The sequence below is a fragment of the Humulus lupulus genome, chromosome 2 (genome assembly GCF_963169125.1).
Source record: "Humulus lupulus chromosome 2, drHumLupu1.1, whole genome shotgun sequence".
In the NCBI taxonomy this organism is placed as follows: Eukaryota; Viridiplantae; Streptophyta; class Magnoliopsida; order Rosales; family Cannabaceae; genus Humulus; species Humulus lupulus.
Window position 1 is genome coordinate 184,302,218 of NC_084794.1, and position 12,796 is coordinate 184,315,013.

Below are 12,796 nucleotides of genomic sequence, written 5' to 3' on the forward strand. Positions count from 1 at the left end.
TGACTCTTCACGTACCCCACCAAATCTGTCAGAGCCGCCCATGCCTTCTCGAAAAAGGCAACCAATTATGTCTTTTTAGTTTCCCAAAAGTTGTCTGACGGCTGTTGCGTTTCCCCATGCTTTGAAAAAATTAATCCCACTATTACCTCTTTTACAGTGCCACAATCAATATAAATAATCCCCCAGTATCATCTTTCACTTTCTCCTCAAGAACACTGAAGAACAAGGTGTAGAAAACTCAGAAACCCAGACGACCTTGACGATCCACGGAGTTTCTGCCTAGCCAACCGACTTAGTGTCTCAGAAACTTGCTTCAATCTTTACCCAAGTAAGTTTATCAACCTTTTCAGTCGTTGAAATGCCATGCCATATCTATTTTATATTTGTTTCGTATCCTAAGTTCTTGAAAGAAACCGTTTTGGGGTAAATGAGCATATAGATATTAGTGTTGAATTTGGAAGGAAAATAACACTTTGCTGAGATGATGAACTAGTTGGGTAGTTAGGATTATAACTTTAGGGTGTGAAATCGAAGTAAAAATTCAAAAATTAGATTTCTAAGCTTGTAGAAAAAACTGGATTTTTCCCGCCCTTTCAGAGTCGAAAAGTTTTTTCTGAAAAACTTTTCACTTCTGTTTTTTAATCAATTTTCCAAACTGTTCGCTTGAAATGTAATGTTTTTTGTCAGAATGTTGATGGTCATATAAAAGGTTAACTTTTATACACGAGCAACGTTATTCCAACTTTTAAACATCTTGATGATTTTGGCCATTAGATTCTCATCTCCCCTTTTCTGTTCGTAGACTTTCATGCAAGATCCGTGGGGAGGTGAGAGGCCAATTGATGATGATCTGCTGGCCCAACTACTCGAGGACGAAGAACATCCGTCGTTGCTAATTCCGGAGATCCCTTTTTCTCGTAACACCCCAAACAATCATTCGACCCCACCTCAAAACATGGGTCGAGTAAAGTCTACAGCCCAGAAAAAGAAATCACCCAATCCTTCTTCAAATCAGCCTGCTCCTTGGGCTGAAATTCCTTCGACCAGTGGCCGAGAAGAAAATACCCATGATCCAGAAATTCAAAATCAAGCCCAACTCCGTAACGTCATTCGACCAGATGTCGAATGGTATGTTGCTCCTCCTAGCCAAATCTCGGTTAGGATGATAGCCAATTATATCAGGAAGTACGGACTTCCTGGGGTAACCTTATTCCAACCCACCAAAGACCAATGGGCAAACCTACCTGAAGGCGCCTTCAGCGCCTGGTCGAGGTATCATATTGAGGCAGGAGCGATCCTGCCTCTCCATCCTTTCTTCCAAGGAGTGGCCAATTATTTTGGGGTCGCTCCTTTCCAAATAACCCCAAATAGGTATAGAATGCTCTCCGCACTCTATATCCTTTACAGTCAAAAGAAGTGGTCTGTTCCTACGCCACATGAGGTCAACTACCTGTTCGACCTCAAATCCAACCCCAACCAAGAAAATACGGGGTTCTTTCATCTTTGCCACCAGGAAACAACCCGCACTTTCCTGAGTGATACCACCTTCAAATCCAATGTGGGGAAGTACCATCTAGAGTACTTTTTGACTACCGACATGGTCGCCAACAACCTAGCCTTCACCCAAGGAGGTAACTTCTTAGTTTTTCTGGTCGTTTATTTTCCTTGTATTTTATCCGCATTCCCCTTAGAGAATTAGCATATTTCAGGTCCATGGCTGCAGCCGGCTACTGGCCAGCATGACTGACGTAGAGAAGAGCGACAAACTGCTGGTCACTGAAGCCAACCTGAGACTAGTCGGGCTTCTGGCATCTCACCAGGGCGTGAGGGAGTCAACGGCGGGGAGTGCCACTGGCGAGGAAATTCCCGAGCAGCACCTAGATGTGTCGCAACCTCAAAGGAGGAGACCAACTGGTGTGACAATTAGGGAACCTTCTAGCACCCCGCGAGCAGCCGCGCCCCTTGCCCCTTTGGGAAAGGGAAAAAAGAAAGCTTCTGAACCCCTTGCACCTATCAACGAGTCTTCGGATGAGAACGGTAGTGATCTGTCGCTCTTATATAGTTTTCCAATTCCCTGTCACTTATTTGATGGAGATGACAACTTTAAGTACACTCCCACTTTAGATTCAGACTTCTTCATGCCAGAGAGTGAGTGTAACACTAGTAAAGTATATAATGTAGCGACCAGTAATTATAGCTCGGGTATTTTACTTACAATTTACTTTGTTTCCTTTTTTGACATAGCACACTCATTTGTTTATACTGTCTAACTGTTCGTGTGTTTGTCTTCTTGCATACATGCCATCCGAAGAGATGTTCGACCTCTACAGTGCGCCTGATGCTCCTACGTGCAAGAAGAAGGCGAGCAGGCGGCATCGTAGGGAGTGCAGCAAAGAGCCACTGGCCAAGAAAACCGGCACTGAGGACCCTCCAGGAGCTGGTCCTTCGAAAAATACAACACCACCTCCATCTCCCCTCAAGCAGCAAACTCTGCTTGCACTGGTCGAGTCGACCCCTTCCCCACTGGCTCTTGTCGATCAGACACAACCGGCAGCCCCTGTTCAAACAGGGGATGACATATCGAGTCATGCTCTAAGATCGGCCAAGGACAGGATGACCAGGATCCTGAGGCATGAGCGCAGCCGAGAAGCCATGGCTGGGACAGAGTCAATGGAGGTCGACCAGATCTTGAACCGCGCACTAAACGAGCTTGCCAGTGTAAGTTGTCTCTTCCTGTTGAGACTCAATCTCTTTATCTATTATCATCATTTTAACTTTTGTTCTGATCGCAGGCCATGCTGACCATGACTGCAGGTCGGCTCCACTCAGGGGTCATCACCGAGCAATCTAAGGCGTCTGAGCAAAGACACGCTGAGGAGTTTAAGGCCTTCGAAGCGAAATATTCCAAGTAGCTTGAGGCGGCTCAGAAGGCAGATGCGGCGTTGCTTGAGGAGAAAAATCAACTGGCTGAGGAGATGAAGGAAAAGCAGGCTGCCCTGGACAAAGCCCTTAAAGCCAAGGAGAAGTACAAAGAGTCTCACCTTATCAATTTTCGTGAAGCCAAAAATCTCGAGGCGGACCTGATCGAGAGCAGGCAAGAGGCTGATAAGATGGAGGCTCGCATCCACGATCTCGAAAAAGCCAATGACAGCAATCTAGAGAGGTACAAGGGCGCCACGTCCAAGTGTTTCTATGATTTCTGGAAACACAATCAAGGGGCCAATTTCAGTTATCTCCCCGAGCGCATGAGGAAAATTGAGATAGCCCGGTGCGTTGCTCGCTTGGCGAAAGAAGAAAGAGCGAAGATCCCAGCCTCGCTCGAAATCTCTTTGGCCACTGGCGTTGAAGGCGTGGATAATGAAGGCGAAGCTACAGTCGACCAGGAGAATCCACAAGACCCTCCTACCTCATGATTATAATGTTTTCATATTTTTTTTGTTTTTTTATTATTTCTCTATACTTTAAATTAATTATTTTTATTGTTGCATGGGCAGCTTTAACTTTTAATCAGACAATTACATCCGATCAATAACTGCTCGCGGTGTAAAATGTTTCCTTTTTGATATTATAATACTTGCATTTTATTATAACATCTGTTCGAATGACCGAACTTAGCATAGTACTTTGGTTTGATTTAACAAAATACAAAATTTTGAAAAATACTCTAAGTACCGTAGCATGCTTTCACTTATTTTGATCGTGTGTTTACATACCTGTCGATATGCTTTGCTTACTAGATGCCTTACATGCCCCCCAAGTAATTGAGGAGCTTTAGGTCCTTGGTCACTTGCCTTGACCAAAACCTGTTCAAACATTTCTGCTCGCAGTATAGAATTTAAAATGATAATATAGCAAAACAACACACATAATGAGAAAATACTTGTAATAAATACAATAATTGGCAAGAATAACTGGCTGCACTCAGTCCCTTTTATTTCTCGTAATAATTGGAAAAAACATGTCCGTACGAGTGATCAACAAAATGATCTTACACTTATAAGCGATCAGTCACATAAAATGACCAACCCTTTTTCATAACTTGTAAAAGGTAAAATTAATACAAGCCAATTCTTTAAGAAGAATTGTTTATTGATAGTACTTGCGTAGGTGTTCTCCATTCCAATAGCGAGGAATGAGATCTCCATTTAAGCGAGCAAGTTTGTAAGTGCCTGGATGAAGAACTTCTTCAATTTGGTACGGTCTTTCCCAGTTAGGTCCGAGTACTCCGACAGCCTGGTCGCGGGTGTTGAGGAAAACCCTTCGAAGTACTAGATCTTCGACATTGAATTTCCTTTCGCGTACTTTAGAATTGAAATACCGGGCGACCTTTTGTTGGTAAGCTGCTACTCGGAGTTGGGCTTGCTCTCGCTTTTCATCGACCAAATCAAGAGATTCCATCAATAACTAGCTATTAGAGCCTTGATCGTACGTTATTCTTTGATGCGATGGCGGATCTAACTCAACAGGAAGCATAGCCTCATATCCATAAGCTAAGGAAAATGGGGTATGGCATGTTGATGTGCGATGGGACGTTCTGTACGACCAAAGGACTTCAGGAAATTTCTCCGACCATGTCCCTTTTGCTTCTTCAAGTCTTTTCTTCAGAGTATCTTTTAGCGTTTTATTAACTACCTCGACTTGTATGTTGGCTTGAGGGTAAGCAACTGAAGAAAATCTCTTGATAATTCCATGCCGCTCGCAAAAATCTGTGAACAAATCACTATCAAATTGGGTGTCGTTATCTGAAACAATCTTTCTTGGCAATCCATAGCGACACAAGATGTTCTTGACTACAAAATCCAACACTTTCTTGGTCGTTATGGTTGCAAGTGGTTCACCTTCGGCCCATTTAGTGAAGTAATCGACGACTACTATAGCGTACTTGACGCCGCCCTTTCCTGTGGGCAGAGATCCGATTAGATCTATACCCCAGACTGCGAACGACCACAGACTTTGCATCTGTTTTAGCTTATTAGGGTCTGCTCGTGGAATTTTTTAGAACCTCTGGCATTTGTCACACCTCCGCACAAATTCCATCGAGTCTTCATTCATTGTTGGCCAGAAGTATCCTTGCCTTAAGATCTTTTTTAATAAACTCTGCCCCCCAGCATGATCCCCATAAAAACCTTCGTGGACCTCTCTCATCAATTCTTTGGCCTTCTCATTTGAAATACACCTGAGGAGTGGCATTGAGTATCCCCTTCGGTACAAAATTCCATCGACCAGGATATACCTAGCAGCCTACCGCTGAAGGGTCTTGCCTTTGTTTCTGTCCGTTGGCAACACACCCTTCGTCAGATACTCTATGTAAGGTGCCATCCATGTATCCGCCGCCTGAATCACCAAAGAGGTCTCTTCTACTCGGATGCTTAGTGTAGATAGTCGTTCAACTGGAACTATGTTTAGGGTGTCAACATCCTTGGCGCTTGCTAACTTGGCCAAAGCATCAGCTTTTGAATTTTGGTCGCGAGGTACTTGCTGGAGGGTGTACTTATCAAACTGCGCCAATAGATCATTTGCTTTATTTAAGTAAGCAACCATTTTTAAGCCTCAGGCCTGATATTCTCCAATGATTTGATTGACCACTAGCTGAGATTCATTGTAGATATCAAGTGACTTTATGTGCATGCTTCTGGCTAACCATAATCCTGCGAGCAATGCTTCATATTCGGCTTCATTGTTAGAGGCAGTGAAGTCAGATCTGATTGCGCAGTGAAATCGATGCCCCTCAGGCGTTATCAAAATCACTCCTGCTCCTGCGTGTTTCTTATTAAAATAACCATCTGTAAACAACTTCCAAGAAGGAGTTTGGCTTTGAGACTCAGGTTCTTCAGGCCCTTCTGGCTGCTCGCTGTCTGGAAGCCTAGTTTGCTCTGTGACGAAATCGGCCAGAGCCTATCCTTTTATCATTGCTCGTGGCAAGTAAGAGATATAAAACTACCAAAGTTCGACCGCCCATTTCAATAATTGCCCTGCGGATTCTGGTTTCTGCTGAATTTGCCGTAGAGGTTGGTCGGTCAAAACTGTGATTGGGTGAGCTTGGAAGTATGGCCGCAATTTTCTGGAGGCCAAGATCGGGCAATAAGCTAATTTTTCAATAGGTGGATACCGCAGCTCCGCTCCTATTAGCCTCTTGCTTACATAATAAACAGCCTTTTGCACGCCTTCCTCCTCTCTTACTTGGATAACACTAGCAGTGTATTCTGTGATCGCCAAGTAGATGAAAAAAGTTTCTTTATCAACCGGATTTGATAGAATCGGTGGTTGCAACATGTGAGTCTTTAAGGCTTGAAAATCCTGTTCGCACTCCTCCGTCCATTCGAATTTCTTGTTGCCTCTGAGTAGATTAAAAAATGGGATGCATTTGTCTGTTGATTTGGAAATAAATCTACTGAGAGCATCAATTCTTTCGGTCAGGCTTTGAACATCTTTAATTTTCATTGGCGATTTCATATTGACCAGGGCTTTGATCTTCTCGGGATTGGCTTCAATTCCTCGCGAGTTCAATATAAATCCCAAGAATTTCCCTGATCCGACTCTGAAGGAGCACTTGAGGGGATTCAGCTTCATCTGATACTTGTTCAAGATGTTGAAGCACTCTTGCAAGTCCCTTATGTGCCCTTCTGCCTTCTTCGACTTAACCAGCATGTCGTCTACATATACCTCCATGTTTGATCCGATCAGCTCCTTGAACATGTGATTGGCTAGTCGCTGGTAAGTCGCACCATCATTTTTCAAACCGAAGGGCATTACCTTGTAACAATAGAGCCTTGTATCAGTCCGAAAGCTAGTGTGAACCTCGTCAGGGGGATGCATACTGGTCTGATTGTATCCAGAGTATGCATCCATGAATGAGAGAATCTCGTGCCCTGCAGTGGCATCGACCAGCTGGTCGATTCTAGGGAGTGGGAATGTAACGCCCCAACTCTAGGGACCGTTACAGTGTGCCTTGTAAACAGTACTAAACTCGTTAATCGAGTCATTTGGGCAAAATCGTGTAACTAAGTATGATTAGCGGTTTAGGGATTAAATTTTTTGGATAAGATAGAACGTTTAATATATATATTGGGATCCCAAAAACATAGTTTCAGAGTCTATTACAGAAAAATATTTACACCAGGCCGTTCTAAGCGGCAAAACAGGGTTCAACCCTAGTTCCTCTTTAAACCTCGGCCGTGGTGGACGAGCAGCTGCATATGTACACATCATCACCTAAGCTCTCCAACTCAAGGATGGTCCAACTTCCTTTTGCCTTTACCTACACCACACAGCACCCGTGAGCCGAAGCCCAGCAAGAAAACACAATATAACATGATATAATATCAACAGTAATTGTATTGATTATTCAGGACCAACAGTTTAAGCAAATAGGTGACTAACACAAGAGTCACAAATGTGGGGTCAGCACCCTTTAGCCATGTGACGATAGGGTCACCAGGGCTTAACTGGTAGGTTGTCCTTTCATAAGTTCGATCAGGACAGGTGCATGGTGAATGGTCACCAACATAACCTTCCTCCCGACTCTAGAGTCGTAACTATGGACAGCGTCCCCTAGCCATGTGACAAACAGTCACCGGGGCCATATGCCCTGGCTAAAAACATCTGGTCTTAGACCACGCAAGCGCTTATAGTTTTCATTGACCTTCCGGTCGGTCCCGCATTAATACCCCATATGAGTCATTCAATGCCGACCTCGATTAGATCTAATCTTCATTTGGCCCCGCGTTCACAACGCTCTGCCATTTCTGACTCATGGGTCAGTGAAACACGACCAGTGCTCAGCCCGTTGTGAACTTAACTAATAAGTCACAGCTTCACAGACGGATCTGACACCATTGCCGATTCTGACTAATAAGTCAGCACCATACACAGGTAAGTCATGCCACCAAACATATGTCACATATCCAATATCCATAAACAAGGTATTCAGCATGCTTACTTAACAAGTATTAATACAATTAGGACCATGCCCAAACCCAGAGGCACATGCTTTGAACAATATCATAATCAGTACTCAAAGCATGTCCTAATCACATGTTTCGCATGCATCACATCCATTATACTTAACAATCCAACATGCACCAATCATAGCCATGCTTGTCACGTTCAATAGTCAACCAACATGCATCAAGAATAGCCTTGCATGCCATACTCAATAATCAACCAACATGCATCAATAATAGCCATGCATTCCACATATACACAGGGTGCGATTTTCTTACCTCAGATTCGAGCTAGAATGATTTAAAGAATGACCCTTGAGAACGATCAACTTTTAGTCCTTTAGCGATCACCTAGTCATAACCAAATACAGGATATCATCAATAAAAATGATCAACAAATGGTTCCCAAACCAAAACTTAGCCTCCGAGACATCAAACACTGCTCAACCGGGTAGTAGGTTCGATCCCGAGGCCTAAGGCTTGAATCCCCAAGCTAAAAACGCATTTCTGGCCAAAAAGCCACTAAGGGCTGCGGCCCGCCCTAGCTGCGCCGCGGCGCGCCCCTCAAACAGAGGCGGCTCCCCCTGTCACACGCCAAGGGCCGCGGCGCACCACAGCCATGCCACGGCGCTTAACCCAGACTAGCCAAAAACTCAGCACGCACCAGCTCGACTTCCCCTGCATTTTCCTTTGAAACCAGCCCTTCAAACCTGTCCAAAACCTCAACCTAACACCCAATTCAACCACCAAACATCATCTACAACTCACCCTCATCAAAACCCAAAATAAGCATCAACCAAACTTCTATTAATCCAAACTTTCCACAAGAAATTCACAAGCTAAAAACTAAAGCTCAAAACAGAGCACACCATAAAACTCATGGCTGGAACTTACCTCAAGCTTGATTTGAATCCTTCGCAATGGTTGAATCCTTCGCAATGGCTGAACTCAAACTATAATCCCCAAGCCTTGACTCCCTAGCTTGCTTCTTCAATTTGGGCTCTCAAAATTCAAAGGAAAGAATGAAGGGAAAACTTGTACGGAAGAGAAAGGAGAAGATGAGGATGAGGCTCTGCTTTGTTCTGTTTTCCACAGCCTTCTAAACACTCCCAAAGGCTGATACAAATCCTTAAGGTCAAAAGACCATAATGCCCCTAGGCCAATTAAATCCCTCTAAAGACTTCCGAGGGTAAAACCGTCCTTTCCCGCTTATCTCGTTAATTATAATTAACGCTCTCCAATCCCCGCTATTCCCAATATTCTCAAACGCCAATAAATTATACCCCATTACCCTTTAATTCCCAGTAATGCTCTAATCATCAAAATGACCCCGACACTCACCCCGAGCCCTGAACTTAAACCCGTTATGACTAGACTGAATACTTACATTTCATGATCGTCTCATGCCAAATAGCTCGAACCAATCCACCTTATAATATGGCTATATTAATTAATCACAACCATGCACCCAAAATACACAATTACGCCCACAATGGCCAAATTACCCTTATAATCATAAATACACCCATATGCATGCATTTACCATCATATAATAATATAATTCACATGAATATGCATATGATTATTAAATAGCATCATAATTCAATTATGGCCCTCCTGGCCTCCTAATTAAGGCCCTAACCTTTATTAGGAAATTCAGGGCATTATAGGGAAACAATCCTTAGGACAGGCTTTATTAAGGTTTGTGAAATCCATACACATTCTCCTTTTGACATTCGGCTTTGGAACTAGTACAGGATTAGAGACCCAGGATGGATAAAATGCTACCCGGATGAATTCATTCTCCTTTAACTTCTCGACTTCTTCCTTCAGAGCTTTTGATCTATCTTTGTCAAGCAACCTCCTTTTCTGTTGCACTGGTGGAAAACTCTTATCTATGTTCAGGACATGGCTGATGACTGCAGGGTCTATTCCAACCATGTCTTTATGCGACCAGGCAAAGACTTCCTGGTTTTTCCTCAAAAATTCCACCAATGCTTGCTTCGTTCTTGTCTCTAAGTTTTTACCAACTTTCACAAACCTGGTCGGATCTTCTTCATCGAGTTGGACCTCCTCAAGGTCCTCGATGGGTCCTATCTCTTCATCAAAATCCCCAAAGAGAGGATCTAAATCTCTGTCCTTACTTTTGGCAACGCCCCCTATTTGGTGACATCATCACCTGATTGGGCTTGTACATTAATAGCCGTTTGCAACTCTTTTCCGGTAACTTCCCTTGATACACCTTTCTTTGCCTTAGTTATCGAGGCGTTGTAGCACTCCCTCGCTTCCTGCTGATTTCCCAACACGCATCCTACCCCTGCGTCGGTTGAGAGTTTCATGGCAAGGTGCCATATCGAGGTAACAGCTCGCAGGTTGACAAAAATTGGCCTTCCAATTACAGCATTGTACGCTGGAGGACAATCAACTACTATGAAAGTAGTGAGTAATGTCCTGTTTGCAGGTGCAGTTCCTGCTGTAACTGGGAGCTTTAATCAACCCAGTTGGAGCGAGCCCTTCGCCATAAAAACCATAAATGGTTTGGTTGCATGGCTTCAGGTCCTTGACGGAAAATTTCATTCTTTCCAGTGAAGACTTGTATAAGATGTTGACTGAACTTTCTGTGTCAACCAACACCCTCTTAACCATCATGTTGGCGATTTGAACGTCAACGACCAGTGGATCGGAGTGTGGGAATCGTACGTGCTAGGCATCGTCTTTAGATAAAGTTATCAATTCCTCCTCTGTTCAAGCCTTCTTTGGTGCTCGATCCTCCACACTCATCATCTCGATGTCCTGATCATGGCGTAAGGTCCAAGCGTATTGCTCTCTTGCCTTCCCACTGTCCCCTGCAAGGTGTGGGCCGCCACAGATGGTGAGTAACATACCTGCCACAGGAGCTGGCTGTAGGGATGGCGAGCGTTGGCGTCCAGGCGACTGCTCATTGCCACCCTAAGCCTCTGGCTGAGACCCTCCTGCGGCTCGCATGTATCTCCTTAGATGTTCCTACCTAATTAGGAACTCAATCTCGTCCTTCAACTAGTTGCATTCATTAGTGTCATGTCTGTAGTCGTTGTGAAAACGACCGAATTTTGTGGTATCCCTCTTGGAGATATCCTTCCTTATAGGCGCTGGTCGCTTATAAGGGACATTGGCATTGGTCACCTGGTAGACCTCTGCTCGACTTTCGACAAGGGCCGTATAGTTGGTGAATCTCGGCTCATATCTATTGCCTTTAGGGCGTTTATTCTCAAACATTGATGGCTCATTGCCCGCCCTTTTTCCACCATTTCTACAATTTCTGTTCCCATTGCCTTTACCGTTGCCATTGGGTTTGTCCGACCCGTTGGCGGCCTTGGCGGGTCCTTCCTTCTATCCCTTATCTTTTGTAGGCGATTTCCCCTCGTTGGCAATCGCGTCCTCAATCTTGATGTATCGATCAGCTCGATCCAAAAACTTTTGGGTACTCTTTACCCCGTTCTTCCTTAGGTTGTTCCAGAGGGGAGAATGGCGCCTGACCCCGGTAGTTAGGGCCATCATCTTTCCCTCGTCGCCCACTATTTTGGCTCCAGCTGCTGCTCGCATAAAGCGCTGGACATACTCCTTTAAGGGCTCTCCCTCTTTTTGACGTATCTCGACCAGCTTGTTGGCCTTAGTAGGGTGTATGCGACCAGCATAGAATTGTTCGTAAAATTCCTTCACGAACATTTCCAAGGATACTATACTAGCAGGAGGGAACTTAAAGAACCACTCCTGAGCGGTGTCAGATAGTGTGGCGGGGAAGATCCTGCAACGGGCATCATCCGACACCTTCTGAATATCCATTTGTATCTCAAATTTGTTGACATGAGATATTAGGTCCCCGTACCCATCAAAGTTTGGCAGTACATGCATTTTGAATTTGCTGGGGGTTTCTGCCACAACAATCCTCTGCACAAACGGAGTGCCTCTCCTCCAGTCGTATTCTATGTGGGATGTTCGACTCCCGACCAGCTGCTGTACTGCCTGGTTCAGAGCATCAATTTTAGCCTAAACCGCGTCTGGGATCGCTAGGGCGGCTGGTTCCGGAGGAGCGTACTCATCGTGCCTTTCACGTCGGTCGTTGAGTACGTCTCTTAAGTCATCATCCCTGCGCCTTTGCTCGTTGGCGCCCAGTCGATCAAAGACGTTGTGTTGTCGGGGTTGCCCCCCAGCGTTATGGCTCGCAGGCCTATTATCTCTTGATGGGGGGTTTCTGTCTCCACCTCTTCCTTCATTCCTTCGACCAGCATTCCTCCTGCTAGAATCGGCTTCATTATAGTCATGGTCGTCTCTAAACTGTGGTCGACTATGGCACGATCGGCTGTACATGCTGTTTCCTCCTCGGGCTGGCATCTCCCGAGCGTTAGGGGGAGGCCTGTGCTGGTCGTTGGGTCCCCGTGCATTATTATGCCGTGGGGGGCCCCTGACCGCAAAGCCTGACTTGTTATGCCTTCTGTTGGCAGAAGGACGTTGCCCCCTGCTCAGTGGATTTGGCTCTTCGTCCCTTGGGCATCTAGGGCTGCGGGGCGGCTGCCCAGCCTTCTGGCGTTAGGGATTGTCGCGACCAGCTTGGGATAGTGACTGCGGCTCAGGATCCCGAATTGGGAGATCATCCTGAGCGACGGGTGGCTGCTCCGGCCGTTGAGGGCTCACTGGCTAAATTGGAGGACTCGGATTTTGGGCCCGTGGTGGTGGTGCATTCGGTGGCTGATCCGGTTGTGAAGCCGGTGCAGCCTGTCCTCGGGCCAATTGAATGGCTGCTTCAAGAGTGGCCCTGGCCTCTCTCTGCCGACGGTCCATGTCCGCCTGCCACTCATTCAGCTCCTAGCGCTGAC